The sequence below is a fragment of the Protopterus annectens genome, chromosome 6.part0 (genome assembly GCF_019279795.1).
Source record: "Protopterus annectens isolate FY-2018-M chromosome 6.part0, PAN1.0, whole genome shotgun sequence".
Lineage (NCBI taxonomy): Eukaryota > Metazoa > Chordata > Ceratodontiformes > Protopteridae > Protopterus > Protopterus annectens.
In genome coordinates, this window is record NC_056737.1 from 60,512,422 (window position 1) to 60,530,288 (window position 17,867).

A 17,867-nucleotide genomic window follows, 5' to 3' on the forward strand; every position below is an offset into this window, starting at 1 on the left:
TTCACAGAGAGATTATAACATTTTTGGATGTCACTGTATATCGTAACAGTGACAACACACTGAATACCAAAATTTATCGGAAATATCCCCAGTTTAACACCTTGTTACATGCTAATAGCATGCATCCACGTCACACCATCCGGAACATCCCTAAATCTCAATATCTGAGAATTCGGAGAATCAATTCTTGTTCACAGGATTATACAGCAGCCAAAGCCGATTTACAAAGAAGATTCTTGGACCGGGGCTATTGTACTTCTGACATTGAACTAGCCAGGACCTATTCGGATAACCAGGAAAGAAAGACATTGTTGGAATATAGGGATAAGAGTCATAATACTAATAGCTCTAAAATTCGACTGATTACCACACTAGGCAAAAATCATCAAACTGTTAGGCAAGCGGTTAATCAAAATTGGAACATCTTATTAGCAAATGACTTTTTGAGGGGGATTTTAGACAATCAGTGCTCATTCTCATTTAGACATGGTAAAACGTTAGGCACCCTGTTTTCCCACTATAAACATAAAGAAAGTGGGGCAGCTAAATACAAACAACTTACTATAATGGGGGATGAGTTACTGGGAACATACAGATGTGGACATTGTGTATCTTGTGCTCAAGTCAATCAGCTTAAACAATTTACGAGCTCCAACACCAGTAAAGTGTATGATATTAAGGTTTTTGGCAACTGTTCCACTAGCTGGGTTATATATTTGGCCACATGCCAATGTAAGTCGTTCTATGTTGGCAAGACTTCACGTTCACTACGCATTAGAATTGGGGAACATCGTAGCGATATTCGCAACCATAAGACATCCAATGCACTATACCTACATACAGTCAAACATCCCAGTGCCCAGTTTATGTTTACCATCATAGACAAAATTACAGGTAATAGGCAAAACCAGACAGGATGGCAAGGCATTTTAAGCCATAAAGAAAGATACTGGATCACACATTTAGGAGCCCTTTTTCCTCCAGGTCTCAATGACCATTTATAATTTATATTTATATTAATGATACATTAGCTCATAATATAGCATTTAGCCATGTATCTTTATATGTAATATACGATTATAATACCATTATGTTTATAAATAATATGTCAGAACTTGTTTTAGGCTATTTTACAATAAGCATTATCTATTGTCTGCATTTCTAGTGTATTGTAACACATACTTGCATTAACAGTGTCATGTTGCTTTAAATTTGACTCAGGAGCCATATGTGAATGCCCTTCTTTCTATTGGCTCATCACAGTATTTAAACTGACGTTGATAATGGATTTACTAATTATTTTCACTCACTGATGAAGGCTGGTGCCGAAACTAGTATGAGTTTCTGAACTTGGACATGTTTGTCCGCTTTTTTGCCTCTTATTAAATGGTGGAACTATCTTGCTGGCTTTTTGTGTTTTCTATTAGGAGAAGCTTAACAGGGTAAATGTAATGCCCCATACAGCAGCAGCCACAACTGACTATGGCAATGGGTGTTGCAATGGTTGTGAAGGCTCTCATGGAATTCCCAAGTACAGGTGTGCTAACACACAGACACTGCTATACTTAGTCATGTACAAGTACACATGTGTCAGTACAGGGATGCATTGCTGCAGGTGGTCATAGCTGTGTGCCTAGCTATTGTCCAAGGAGAGATGGGTTGTGTACAAGTTGTGTGTACAGTGGTCTCCTGCCACCTGCCAAGTGGCAGCAGACAATCTATCGACAGACACTACTGTGGTGACCCTCACAGTGAGAATGACATGCATCAGCCAATCCTCCAGGTGCCTCCTGTACATGGTCACTGAGGTAATCAAGTTGACATGTATGCAACATGCATTACAACACATGGTTAGTGTCTGTGATGGAGACCTGTAACCAAGCATGTTCTGTTGACTGTGGTAGTGTAGTGGAGGTACCCGTGGCATGTGGTTGCGTACAGGGTGACATCTTCTATATATGCCAGTTCTTACACAGCTGGGCAGATATGTCAGTGTCAATCAAGTTTAGGTTGCCTGCACATATCCCAGCTGGATACCTGCCATCTGCACATATTTACAGGGACGGAAGTCATCAGCTTGGCGAGTAGCTATGCAGTACGATGAGTGTGTTGACAGATAGACATTTGACAACAATATGTATGCCATAACTATATGTCAGAAGCCCTCACTAACATGTGCTGTACAGATGGTAGTCTACAGTTACATTACAAATGCTGAATCATTACCCAGTAAGGGGTATATACTGTGACACAGTTCACACACCAGGGATACAACAGGGAGGCCTCAGTGTCAAGCTATGCCTGCAGGTGTGCCTGTTGTCAGTACTACATTTAGCACTCTGCTCTTGCCTGGTGAAGCCCTGTCAACCGTAGTACTGCCATGATACACTACATGCCAGTGTGACAGCATGTACCCTGGGCTACTACCCCTGTATGTAACACATTCACATGGATAACAGTGCTGTACAGGCCTCATATATGTCTGTGTCCCACAAATGACACTCACACCCCTTGCTACTGTAATGATAGTACATAGGAGCATGTATTATACATGACATTACATGCACATATTACAGATGTAATTACCCTGCTATGTTATCAGACTAGGTGGTGTGACCTGGTTACCAGGGCTAAGCCATGCTTAGTAGGTATCAACATTGCTGCAGTATAACAGCTGACCTGATTTGCAGACTGGTAAGCAAAGCCTACACTGTGTAAGTGCCCGTACATTTACCCATAGCTTAGGACTGCTTAGCTTTGTGCAAACCCACGCAAACCCGCTTAAAGCTGCTCAAAACTGCCTTAACCACTCTGCATCCAACAGCCCTTGTTATGTCCCACAACAAAATGAACAGCCCTTGCAGGGCTTGAACCCAGGAACCTGTACATTAAAGTCACAACACTTTACCACTACACCATGACCACTGTGAAAACAGCTGTTGTTTTACCAATATAGCTGTCAATACACATATTGAGTAGTATTGAACAATTGCCTTTACTTCCTAAATTGTGTAGTCCTTGTTATTAATATGACTGTTGCATCACATATGTTGTTTTATCATAATGTACACATAGCAGATACATATGGTGAGATACATCTGGGACGGTATACACAACCGTGAGGATTACACATGACAGGAATATGGTTATATACATATAATAGGTCTATATATGTCTACATGTACATACCCATGTATACTCATACATATGTCTGTAGACACATCTGTATAGTGCAACATATATATGGCCATGTGTACATATCTCTTCATATGTACATATGTGTGTATATATATATATATATATATATATATATATATATATATATATATATATAGCTATATATGTATGCACATCCTATGTGTACAGATATGCCTAGTTATGTTGGTATATATGTATATATCTATAACTATATGTGCATCTATATCTATTCTGACATACCTACGACTGTCAATATATATGAAGATATCCATACGTATATGTGCATATGTATATATATATGTGTACATATACATATCCATCTATGTATCCTGATATGTATATGTGTATATATCTATATAGATATATGGATAATTTTATATGCATATATGTTCACCGTATGTCCTGAACATGAAGTGGAGCCCTACCTCAGCTCCAATAGTCCCAACTTTGTAGTGCAAGGGGATGTCAGGTATGTATTGCAGGTATATTTGTAGACTATTGCTACTATAATAGGGATTGTCTTCACAGACATGGTGTGCGTGGGAGGTCACATCTGCTTTTAACATGTGTGCCATTAGCTACTGACAGACATCCTAAGGACATCATAGTACAGTACCACTGCTAGCACAGTAATGCTCCTATGGACTACAGCAGAGATATGGCCAATATATGTGGACAGTCTGACACACTCTGGACAGTCGAAAGGTATACACAGAACCCCTTAGTACAAGACATGTGGACTAAGCCTGACAATGTGGATGTTAACAGCCATGTAGGTGGGTATAACATGTACCTACTGGTATACATTTGCCCGCATAGGTTATGCATTCACACACTCTGTCTGTCCTGACACATAACCGCTGGTACAGAGGTGCCATGGCCATATACTACCCACTAGTTATTGACATACATCTGTACAGCATCCCACTGCTTTGTCTGACATACATGACTGTTATGGTGGCCTGGCAGCAGTACATCTGGCAAGTATCTGGACATGACATCTCACTGGGTAAGTACATTAAGCTGCTAGGCATGTAACAAAGCACTTTGCAGGCTAAAGGCAGACTGGCTCAACACTGGCCTACATTTCCGATGGGAGAATACAAATGTACCTGCATATATAGCAGGCTCAACCAGCATGTTACAGCACATAGTAAGAGACATCTGTGTGAAAGTGAATAACCACAACCAATGTAAACACAGCCACATATGGTAAGCTAGCGTAATATTACAGTATATGGGCTATCAATTCAACACCATCCTCATATGTGCCACTCACACACTAACCCTACATATACTGAGCCACTACACAGTGTGGTCCAATGCCTGTCTGTGGTATGGGACATGTATGTGTTTGGCCCTACAAACATGTAAGCTGATAGGGTAACATACAGTGGAGCAGCATGTAACATTAGATAGAACAGGACCGAGAACAATGACATCTACCACAGTCTGCTCACAGGCCAAGGTACATATTAACAATACACAGACTGTCAACAATCACCATAAGTACACAGACCTCAGTACTGTACACACAACCACAGAATGTCCAGGTTATGTCATCAAATATAACCCCTACTATACATAACATGTGTAGCAGTCTGATATCTCACTGGCTTGTTATCAGATATGATGTCAATAAATATGGTGTACAGCACATATGCACCTCTTACTGCATGACATATGTATACAGGTTGACAGAGTTGTGGCTGGAGGCACAAACACAGGGCCAATATTAACATGTTGCTTTGATAACCGCATACATTTACTGTTGTAACAGGGTTTGTTGCAACATATGTCCTATGAGGGATATGAAGTCAGTAACTCTCATGGCTGTCACCATCTACAGACAACAATCCTCACGCTACCTTCTGCAGTTCACGGATAGGTGCTCTGTGGGTAACACAAGAAACAAAAGGCACCACACACTGCCCAGTCTGCAGATGACCCTACAGATGGGGGTTTCCTCATAACCATAACACTGACATGACAAGTAATAAAACATGTAAGACAGCCATATCCACACACACCCTCTTAAACCAACATTACTCCAAATGCAGTATAGTAGCACTTACAGTCTGTAGTGAGGTCAGGCACATCCTCCTCCTGTGTGTTGGCCTGTTTCCACAGTGTATGTTGTTAGAGATAAATCCCCAATCCATCTGTGATGCTGTTTGCCAAACAACAGATCTAGTTCCTGCTCACAGTGAATGAAAAGGCCCAACACCAACATAATTTTACTAGATATTGGAGTGTGTTTCCATGCAATTGGCTATGGGAATGTTACCACAGCTGTTCCACATGCAATCAGCTAGAGGAGGGTTGCAATTCATGCAGAGACCTTCAGCTGATCATGACCATCACTTACAATACACGTGCTGCTGCCTAAGCAAAGCAGGTGTAAGTCTGCACATCCACCAGAGAGGGAGAGAGAGAGAGGCAGACAGAGGCAAAGATAAGTCAGGAAGGGGTGGTAAAGAAAACTTAAACATGTTGGTGTCACACACCTACCAGTACAGGGTATCAAACCCATGATGACTATGTATTGCTATCACATGTCTATGCAGATATTGGATGCGCCACATAGGTTACATGGTGAGGAGCCCTCCAAACGTATATGTGATGGTGAGTGACATCTGCAACAGTAATATGGTAGCTATACGGTAGATGTAGTTCATGTGCCTGTCCGCATGAACAGGTGTTAATGTCAAAACAACCACACTCTCACAGGGACACACACACACTGACACACTATACAGCTCATCACTAGTTAGATTACCACAACACAGTACTGCTCAGGTATCACATGAACCACAGGGGTTATACAAAGGTTACATGGGCAAAGGGTATGTGGAGGTGTCTGACATCAGACAGCATGCTTCAGTATGCCAATGGGGGTTGTAGTGAGTGTGAATGTGGTCACAGGCATCATACAATGTGCACACACACAAACACACACACAGACACACACACACACACACACACACACACACACACACACACACACACACACACACACACACACACACACACACACACACAGTGCCAGTACTGACATGCATGGGTGCATTGCTTCACGGGTGTGTAGTGGTCGACTGTGCCAGATGGCTGAACAAGGCTAGGTGATGGGTATAGCTTGGCATCAGGCCACATGACAATGGTCTGCAGTGTGGCTTAGGGGTGTAATGTCTGGATTTGCCCTCACAGGTGGGTATTGTATTCACCATCCAGCCACCTAGGTAACTATTGTGTGTGGCCATTGCTGTGCATTGCTTGTCATGTATGTGTTCCTTAGTCCATGACATGGATGGTTTCTGGGATGTGCACACCTCCCACATGCATGTACAGTGATATGTGGAACTGTACCTGGGGTGTCTGACCCATGTTATGTACACAGATTGTTATTATCAGATGTGCCAGTCCTCGCCTCATGTGGCAGGAACTCTTAATGGACAGCAGGTTGACCCTGCACCTACATTGATAGCATGATACAGGTATTTCCTGGTGTCAGTGGCATCTGTCCATACAGAGCATGCTTTTCAGCCATGGCATGTCCTTTGTGGGTCACATTTGATGGCAACACAGGTGTTGCAGGTGTCCAGTGGGGAACATAGGGAAGGTGCACTGTCTGCATGTATGTGTCTATTGGACTGATGAACAGGGTGCCATGCCCTCTGTAGTCCACTGCAATTACACCACGGTTACTAAGAGTGGGCAATATGCAGGGTACTACCAACATAGCGGCTGTTGCCTAGGCAAGTGTGTGTGTGTGTGTATGAGACATGGGTTGAGTGTACTCTGAGTAATGCAAGGGTTGCTATCTTTGTTCACCTGGCCTTGATGTCACACATAAGAGTATAGATTTGCACCCCAGCCTCTCAGCTATTTCACATCTGTTACTGGTGGACATTGTGATATATACTAGGGCCACCATATAAGAAATTTGCAAAACCCACTATATATTGAGTTCATTTGTCTCTCTCACACACACACACACACACACACACACACACACACACACACACACACACACACACACACACACACACACACACACACACCTGTCATGTCTGGAATTAGACTTCCTACCTCACTAGTTTATTACGCTACAGCACTACACAGTTGCAGGATGCTCGATAGAGATTACTGGAGTACTCCTTCCCCAAAGGTGTATTTCACAGTAAATGACATCAGCAGGATTTGCAAAGTAGGGTATTTGAATTGTAGTGAGTGTAACTAGCCTAACATGCATTGCTCCCTACACAAACATAGAAACATACACAAAAACATCCACAACTGTCGTGTGTGGGAATAGAACTTCTAGCAGAGTTCTATATCACAGAACAGCATTAAGCTGTTATAGGACATGACACGGGGATTACTGGAGTACTCCTTCCCCAAAGGTGTATTTCACAGTGAAAGAAATCAGCAGGATTGCCAAAGCAGGGCATTTGAATTGTAGTGAGTGTAACTAGCCTAAAATGCATTGCTCCCTACACAAACATAGAAACACACACAAAAGCATACACAACTACCATGTGTGGGAATAACACCACTACCAGAGTTCTATATCACACCACAGCATTAAGTTATTATAGGACATGCAACAGGGATTACTGGAGTACTCCTTCCCCAAAGGTGTATTTCACAGTGAATGAAATCAGCAGGATTGCCAAAGTAGGGCATTTGAATTGTAGTGAGTGTGACTAGTCTAAAATGCATTGCTCCCTACACAGACATAGAAACACACACAAAAACATCCACAACTGCCATATGTGGGAATAGAACCCCTACCAGAGTTCTATATCACACAACAGCATTAAGCTGTTATAGGCCACACCATACGGGTTACTGGAATATTCCTTCCCCAAAGGTGTATTTCACAGTGAATGACATCAGCAGGATTGCCAAAGTAGGGGCTTTGAATTGTAGTGAGTGTGACTAGCCTAAAAAGCATTGCTCTCTATAGACACACACACACACACACACACACACACACACACACACACACACACACACACACACACACACACACACACACACAGTTGCCATATCAGAGATTAGAACTCCTACCTAACTAGTTTAGCACACTATAGCAGTACACAGTTATAGGACATGCCATGGGGATTACTGTGTTACAGCTTTCCAAAAGGTGTATTTCACAGTAAGTGACATCAGCAGCCTTGCCAAAGTAGGGCATTTGAATTATAGTGTGTGTGACTAGCCTAAAAAGCATTGCAATCTACACAGAGACACACATACAAAGTTGCCATGTCTGGGAGTACAACTCCTACCTAACTAGCTTATTACACTACAGCAGTATGCAGTTATGGGGTGCACCATGGAGATTACTGGGCTACACTTTTCCCAAAGGTGTATTTCACAGTGAATGACATCAGCAGCCTTGTCAAAGTAGGGCGTTTGAATTGTAGCAAGTGTGATTAGCCTCAAAAGGCACTGCTTTCTGCACAGACAGAGACACACACACTTGCCATGTCTGGGAGTAGAACTCTTACCAATCTAGTTTATCACACTACAGCAATATGCAGTTATAGGATGCGCCACAGAGATTATTGGGCTACACCTTTCTGAAAGGTGTATTTCACAGTGAATGATATCAGCAGCCTTGCCAAAGTAGGGCATTTGAATTGTAGTGAGTGTGACTAGCCTAAAAAGCATTGCTCTCTACACAGACAGACACACACACACACACACACACACACACACACACACACACACACACACACACACACACACACACACACTTGCCATGTCTGGGATTTGAACTCCTACCTAACTAGTTTATCACCCTACAGCAGTACACAGTTACAGGATGTGCCACAGAGATTACTGGGCTATATTTTTCCCAAAGTTGTATTTCAAAGTGGATGACTTCAGCAGGCTTGTCATAGTAGGGCTATGGGGAGAGCAGTGTGTGTGCATAGGCCATAACCCATTCATCTAGAGGTTGGCACACCACATGCAGCCACACACAGGGTTACAGTCCACAACTGCTAGATGACTACTTCCTTGTACAGTCATGTTGCACAGCTAGCTGTAATGCTGATGGATACCAGTGGCTAATGTCTACAGTGAGTGACATTTACACCTCTTGTGGTTGTAGCCATTTGGCTGTGTGCTGGTTGGGACAGGCCTCATAATGGATGGCTCCTTGTCATAGTCACTCTCTTCCACACATCTTTGTATGTCTACTTTTGGCTTATTATAGTGTGTTGTCCTTGGACATATGTCTGTATTCCTATCCACTGTGTGTGCAAAGCATGACTGGTGCATACTGAGGAGTGTATGCACTAACATCTGCAACTGCCAGATATGTATGGTCCACTGTTGTTTGCAGATATGGGCTTCATTTGTTTGTGTGTGAGCATGCCCAGTATGCCCTTCTGTACTGAAGTGTGGATTGATTTCAGATAGTTTATACACTAGTGCAGACCTTCATGTTGTACACCTACAGCTAGCAAACTGTTTCTGTAGGGTATCCGTTGATCATTTGGCAATATGGGGACAAACTGTGTGGGGGATATTGTGTACTGTAGGTGATTGTGTCTGTGCTGCTTCAGCTGCATGGTACTGCTGTTAGCAGAGATATTCAGACATGTGTACTGTTATACACTCTGATGTTTTCTATCGTCATGTACTGTCAATTGGACATTCTTGCTCACAGTGATGTCTTGGGGGACAAGGATGACTGCAGCTGTGTCCAGTATTGTGGGCAGACACCTACATATTCATGGTAAATTATGCCATTCTGGAGGGGGAGCTACAGACACTTGCTGCTGGGTCTGTGTATCCAGTTCAGCACCTTGGTACAGTGCTGGCAGAGGATCCCATACTTGTTCATCCATCGACATGACAGTATGGCCTTATCTTGCTGTGGCAATGCCTCACAGCTGTACAGATTCGCACAGGTAACCCAGAGCCAGGGGCCATGTGTCAGGACATTACCCTTATTGTGGTGTATGGGCAGGTGTATAGTCACCCATTTATGTTTGCAGCCAAGATAGTGTGTGCACACAGCTTTTTGTCAGACCCTGCACATTCCATGCTGCCCATGCTCCCACCCACTCTGTTATTCTAACCTCTTCCATACATTATGCATATATTCTTTAATACTTCCCTAAGATTATCACCCCATCACAGCTCTGTGTTAGTGTTGGTCCACAGTTCATGGAGTGGGACATTGTGGACATGTTACTGCGGTTTGTCCACATGGCCTTGCATATGGCTTATGTAGAGTGTGTTATGTTGTTATTTGGGTGTCCATGACATAACATGTATTGGCAGTATGTGTGAGACACAGGCCTTTGGCAGAGGCCTGTGGGCCATTAGGTGTTGCTGTGGGCCAGATGTGGCAGGCCATTGCATTCTGTCAGTCCTACCGTCTCAGACCACCATACAGTATATTCCCCTGGGGTGACAGGGTAGGTGTGATAGGTGTTCATGCCAATACCTTCTATCAGTCTTGATCAGGTGGTGTGGATGCTGGCAGCGTGCTACCTACAGCTAGGGACACACCTGCATGGGACACCTGCACTGCATGCTGCATGCTTCTGCTATTGCCATATACAGGTGGGGTCATATTGTACCCATTCCCCACAGCAGGGATATGACCACAGAGGTACCCATGGGTGGCGTTTGTGTGAACTGGGTGTATGTGTGCTATGAACACTACTTGCATCTGACACTCAGATATGCATGGGGCATTCCAGTTATGCTGGCATGTGCAGGTACATCAGCTGCTTCCCAATACATGAGTCCTAGTGCCTTTGTGATCTGCATGTGTTCGAACAGACATCACTGGTATCCCCTACTACAGGACCAGACAATGGGATGCGTACCTGTATGTGCAATTCCAAGGGTGTCTCCATTTCACAGTGACACAATATATACTGTATGTCTGGGGTACTTTTCCCTGTGTACTGCTTGTATATCTAGCCCATCAGCCATGCCATGTCAGTCTTTCAGATGGTGACACATATTACCACCATACAATGGCTTACTGCTAGCATGTGTTATACAGGTGGGAATTGTCTTTGGCAATGCAGTTACGAGGGCTGGGGAGGAGGTTGGCACAATGGTTAAGGTGCTTACCTTACAGATACAAGGTGCAGGGTTTGATTCTCATATGGGATAATTGGCTAGGCTTAAAATGGCCCACAAAGGCAGTTAGCCTAGTACAAATCTATGAATCATTAGCAGTAGTGGGCAATGGTCACCAGGTTTTACTTCAACATGCATACATACTGACCACTCACACAATATGAAACACACACAGACCTGCATATTGCGCAAATGCTACAACCTATCATGCTACCTTGGCCAGCTCTGGGCATCTGTGCTCTACTGGTATTATACCTACACATACATGTCACTACATTTCTACATAGGGTTATGGGGGGGCACACATGACTGTTACGGCGTGTGTACATCGGATTGGGGGTGGCACACAAGACCATTACCTCATTTCTAAATAGATTTGGGGGGGCACACCTCACTGTTACTATATGTCTAGGTTGGGTTGGGGGGAGCACTCCAGACTGTGTCTACACAGGATTTGGGAGGGGGGCACACCTGACTGATTACACTAGTTCTGCATGGCCAGTTTCCACCTTCTTGGATCGCAAATTCACCTCATTTGCATGGATTTATCCTGCAAATGGGGTAATTTGCATACAAGGGCTGAGTCTGTGCAGGACTAGTGCAGGAATGCTTGTGCACACCCCTACAGGTTATTCCTGGACCACACAGCAGACATATTGTCTGCTGGAGCTCCTGCACTAATCCTGCACACGTTGCAGGGCTTGCAGAATCCGGGGGAATGTATTGTCTCCCTTTTGAAATGCTGGGACTCTCATTGCTAAAAAAAACAAGACCAATAGTGCAGAAGAAGAGCAAATACCAAACATTGTTCTACTCCTTTAAACTATGTTTTTTTTTGCAGGGAGCAAGCTTTCTGCATCCCCCAAGAAATGTATATATAACAACTCTGAGATCACCATATCTTGGAGAAAAGGGAAAATTCTGATAAATGGCAATCATGGACCTAATACATGTATATGCCTCAGATGACCAGCCATGAGGATGGCCCCTTCACTCCTTACAGATGACCAAAGGAAGACATGGTACAGTCAAGGGTGTAATATGGTATACCCAATGACGCACACATACAGGTCATGTACTCAGTCAATGTATACAACCTCAATCACCCTTATTATCCCTGCCATGGCTCTGTTGGAAATAGCTCATGCCTCCATGATGACCCTTCACATACTTTCAGTGGCAGCTATTGGTGCACCAACTTCAGGGGGAGGGCAGTCACCGTACTTCCACTGAGCACTATTGCCAACACCCCCTGTTTGGACCACACTGCTCATGAATGCTTGGGACAGGTGCAGACATTTCTGATGTAGGGGCAACCATACTTCCTTGACCTAGTCTGTCCTCGTCAGCCTGTCTCTTTTCAAATGGTTGTGTTTACTGGGTAACTACAGACATACAAACTGTGTCTATGCCGGGAGTAGGGGATGTGGGGATTACACTACCTGTGTCCAACATACACTTTGCACCACCTAGCTGTGATATCTCACACCTGCCATCATTATTAGAGGCAACAGATCCTCCAACATCAGGCAAGGGCTGTTCTTCAGTGCTGATGCCATGTAAAGATTCTTCTGTGAATATGTCAAAGCAAAAAAATATATATACACAGGGTCAGTAGGACCCAGTACCACAACTACGCATGCAACAGACAGGTTTACAAATATAACAATATGATAAAAAATAATACTCCTGGCCATCTCATTTGCAGATGGACCTGGAAGTTGTAGCTTTGATGTACTGGTATACCATAAGTCAGACAGATTTAAGGAACATTACACTAACAACTTGTAAAGGAGGGCTGGCAGCTATCAATAATATTAAGTAAGAATAGATACCTGGGGCTTGGACCTGTCTACTTCATCCCAAACATTCAGTACTGCAGTGTGAATCTCTGTGGAGGTGCTACTGCCTTTTAAAGGCATGAGATGAGAAAATCCTCTGAATCTGTAATGGGTGGCTTGACTGTTGACCCACTACCAGTTGCCCTCCTTTCCTGTAACCTTAGCCTCTGCTTGGTGGATGGCAGCATGTATTATATCAATGCACCTGGAATGGACCATGCCATAGTTTTGGTCATGACCAACCATTGCATTAACATTAGTGACCATATCAGCCCAAACACAGCCATGGAAGAGCTGGCCAGCAACACAGGAATCAAAGATCCATTGTTCATGGATACTGAGGGCCTATAGTACCACCTTATTTCTGAATCCATAAATTTTACTCAAGAATAGATACAGAGGAAATGCCAGATCCCGAAGTTTGTTTAAGTACTGGATTTTTGGGCATTGCTCTTTTGGCATGGAAGACATGAGAATTAATAGCCTTGTACTCACATTGCCATAAAAAAATCAAAACAATATTCCTATCTGCTAGGCCATATATCATTCCCATTGTCCGCTTAATAATTATAAATTATATATGACTACCTCAGGCATAGTATGTATATTGACCACATATATATTCCATAAAACAATCGCAGAAGCACAAAAGTGAAAGTAAACAATAATTTTAACCAATACAACAATTTCCATGAGGCTGTGTTTCTAATTAAATAACTGCAAGCCAATACAACATTAAATAAATAATAAACATCAAAGCCATGGCTGGCTAATCTAGTATGCTGTGCTCATTCCTGATATAGTTACCCCTCCTCCACTCTAGAAGAAAACAAATAAATAAATAAACAAAGACAAAAAGGACTTTGGCTTACTCTGCAGTAAGCTGATTGGTACCTTTATACTAATCAGCTTTGTACATCATACATCTGCTCCACACCCCCTTCAGCTCTTTAGTGAAGTGCAAAAAAAAAACATTTTAAAAATGGTGATACAATAAAAAATAAAGAAAAAAGTGCATTACTGCCATTCTCAATCCTGCCGATCTAATACTTTACACCCAGGGAAGCTGCCCCTTCATCCTGCCCTAGCTATTTTTCTGATGGACATTACTCAGAATATGAGCAAAAGGGGGCTTCTGCAGTCAGCTGTAACAGATGTCTGCACCCTGCTACTTGCTATGAACCTTCCAACACAGCTTTGCCAAAGACATCTTAAAAGTACTAACAAAGTAACATTCCTGTCAGGCATTGGGGTCAGGCACTAATGCCATTGCTGCTACTGAAACATGTCTAAAACCATACATTAAGGACTCCGAACCCCCGCCCCAGGCTTCTCAACTTTAAGATCAGATAGACCCCGCAAAAATGGAGGTAGTGTTGCACTCCTCTTTCCTAACACCTACAATATAGTTCCCTATGCAAACTCTACTCCCCAATTTGATAATGCTGAATTTCTTATTTCCTTCCTAAAAACGAATGACTGTAAAAAGTTATGTATCATAGTTCTCTATATACCCCCTGGTAACAACATACCCATACTGGAGGAAATCCTTTCCTGGATTTCCAACAATATTAAAAATGAAGCCATTTTTTTGGGTGATGTCAATAACAACTGGACATCTTCAAATATCATTCTATTTAATTTTGCTCAGCTTGTCACTTTTCTAACCAGACCTAATAGGAACAATGACACTGATAACATTTTACATTAGATCCTGGTCACTGACTCTAATAAAAATATCCTCAGCTGGTACAGTCCCAAACACCATCAATGACCACCTCCCCATCTTTGTATACCATACTGCCTCCTCCTTTCAAAAAACACATCAGCATAAACAAATAAGAAACCTAACTAAATGCAACCCATTGATCTTCACATATACTCTAAAAAAGATTAACTGGTGCAAGCTAAAAGGTCTCCCACTAGATGTTGCAGTTAACTACTTCAACTCAACATTTCTACATACACTAAATAGCCTTGTTCCTCTTTGTCTAAAGTGGATCAAAACAAATCATGCCCCGTGGCTAAGACCACTAATAAACTTATGAAAGTCAGAGACAACATTTGGAAACTATGGCTAGCAAATAAAAATCCTCCCGATCTATTGGAATTTAAACAACTTTAAAATCAGGTAAAAAGACTAGTTAACAAAGACAAAAAAGACCACTACCTAAAACTCCAGACTGACCATAAGAAAAACCCTAAAAAATTCTGGAATTTCATTACTTCACTACTAAATCCAGGCACGAAATGCAACCCATGTCCACACCCTGACAAAACGTCTGAAGAAGTAGCCACTTTCTTTAATTCTTATTTTATTGACACTATTGCACATATCACTGCCACTTTTCTCTAAGCCCTTAGCAACACAAACTCTGCAACTCCTTCAGCTATACCCTCCCACTTTTCTCACAACTCCACTTCCCCTTCTATACCTACATTCTCTTTCAAACCCATTCCAACTACCACAATAAAAAGACTACTTCTTAAGCTCAAACTTTGCTCCAATGCTCCCGACAACTTACCTAAACAATTCCTAAAACTAGCAGCTGAAGATATTGCATACCCCCATTTCCCTACTTCTAAACAGATCCATCCAAGAATCTCATGTCCCCAAAATCTGGAAAAAGGCATTTATTCTTCTTTTTCACAAAGGTGGCAACAATTCCCATATCTCAAACGTAAGACCAACAGCCATTCTCTCTCTCCCCTATCTCAAAGATCTTGAAAAAATGTATATATATTCAATTTCTAAACTTTGTGTTTCACAACCAAATCCTATCTCCCACACAACATAGATTCAGGCCAGGCCATAGCACCACAACTGGCCTCATATCTTTTATGGACACAATTAGTAGAGCTTCAGTCTCTGGTAAAATTGTTTCCTTCCTATTCCTAGACCTCTCAAAAGCATTTGACACTGTCTCTCACCCTCTACTTCTAACCCAACTCTCTAAGACCAGCCTTTCTTCCTCCTCTGTCAACTGGTTCTCTGGCTACTTAGCAGATAGACAACAAGCTGTTAAATGGCTACATTCCCTCTCTCCCTATCAGAATATCTGTACTGGAGTCCCCCAGGGTTCCATACTGGGGCTCCTTTTTCATCCATAAGTTTCACTCTTCAATAAATCAAGGATCTCTTGTTCAGTACACAGATGACTGGACTATTATATGCTCTGGAAATTCCATATCTGACCCATAACATATAACACAACCAGCCTTTACTGCTACTGAGACCTGGATGTATACTAATTACCTATCCCTTAACCCAAACAAAACCAAACTGATGCTATTCACCTGTAAGAAGTAAACCACCTTAAACAAAGCCCACTTCATTATACTTTGTCAGGGTAACACAGCAATTGATGTTGCTCCCCATATAAAACTATTAGGTGTAATTATAGACGAACAACAGAAATTTGACTTACACACACAGCATAGCATCAGCACAACTCACCAAAAGTTAGCTATTCTCTATAGGCTTAATCACTTCCTTAGTCACTCCATAAAATGAGCCTTCGCTTCCACATACCTACTGTTCTCTCTTCTATATGGTGCTCCTTGACTTGCTAATATCCAAGACTTGTTATAACAAAATCACCAAATTCACAACAAGCACTCTACTCATCACTGTACCACTGTTCACTGTCTTAACTACCTCACCTATCTACAACTAACAACTGCAAACAAAATAATATTTAAACCATCTGACTGTCCTGTTCTTGGCTTGATATTTAGTTGCTGCCATCAAAGGAGGCCTTTCAGATCAGAGAACCAGCACCTTTTGCAGGTACAAAAAAAATTGCCAGCTGACTAGCTTTTATACTCTTGTTCGGTAGCCAAAAACTGGAATGCCCTACCATTACCCATTACTACTACTCAAAATCCAGCTTCATTCGAACGTTTCCTAAGATACTACCTATCATGTATCTGGAATTGTACCTGCACCTTCTCTCTACCTCTCAAAACCTAACTGCCTCTGCCTAATGCCCATATTGATGTTTAGTATGTACCAACAGCAGACGAAAGTCCAGTTACGCTACTACCAAAAACATCTATGTAATGTCAGTCTATTTACCTTTGTTGTTCTCTACTTTTGTCAATTAGTTATCTTACCATTAATTCAGCCTGTTGTTAAATATTTTACCTGTGTTGTATGCACTCTTGAAATATACACATTTTATATGTATACATCTGTATGTTATGTTACTAGTGGCGCTTTTCTTCCCGAGCCTCCACTGAAAATGGGCTCATAAAGGCTCAGTGGACTATCCCAGTAAACAAATGCAAAATAAAATAAATAAACAAATAATGAACAGTCAAAAGTAACATTATAAAACTAAATTAATTGCTAATTAAATTAATTACTAAGTAGTAGGGCTTAGCTTTTATATGTGTATCCTGTCTAATGCGGAGTGGTAGCTTTATAAGCCTAGCCATGCATTCCCAAAAACATAGCAACCCTGATGGGATTTGAACCCATAATTCCTAGCTAAGGAGGACCATGCCTTATCCATCAGGCCACTGGGGCCCTGTTGTATGCAAAATATGTGATTAACAATGAAAAAAGCTTTTCAGAAAATCAGCTCACAGGATTCAAATCTGTCTCAAAGTGGTTTTCTTCTGTAGAGTGATGAGGCGTTGGATTTCTGCTGATGCTTGATATATCACCCAGATTCTCCCCTCTGGCCATGATAATTATGCTAA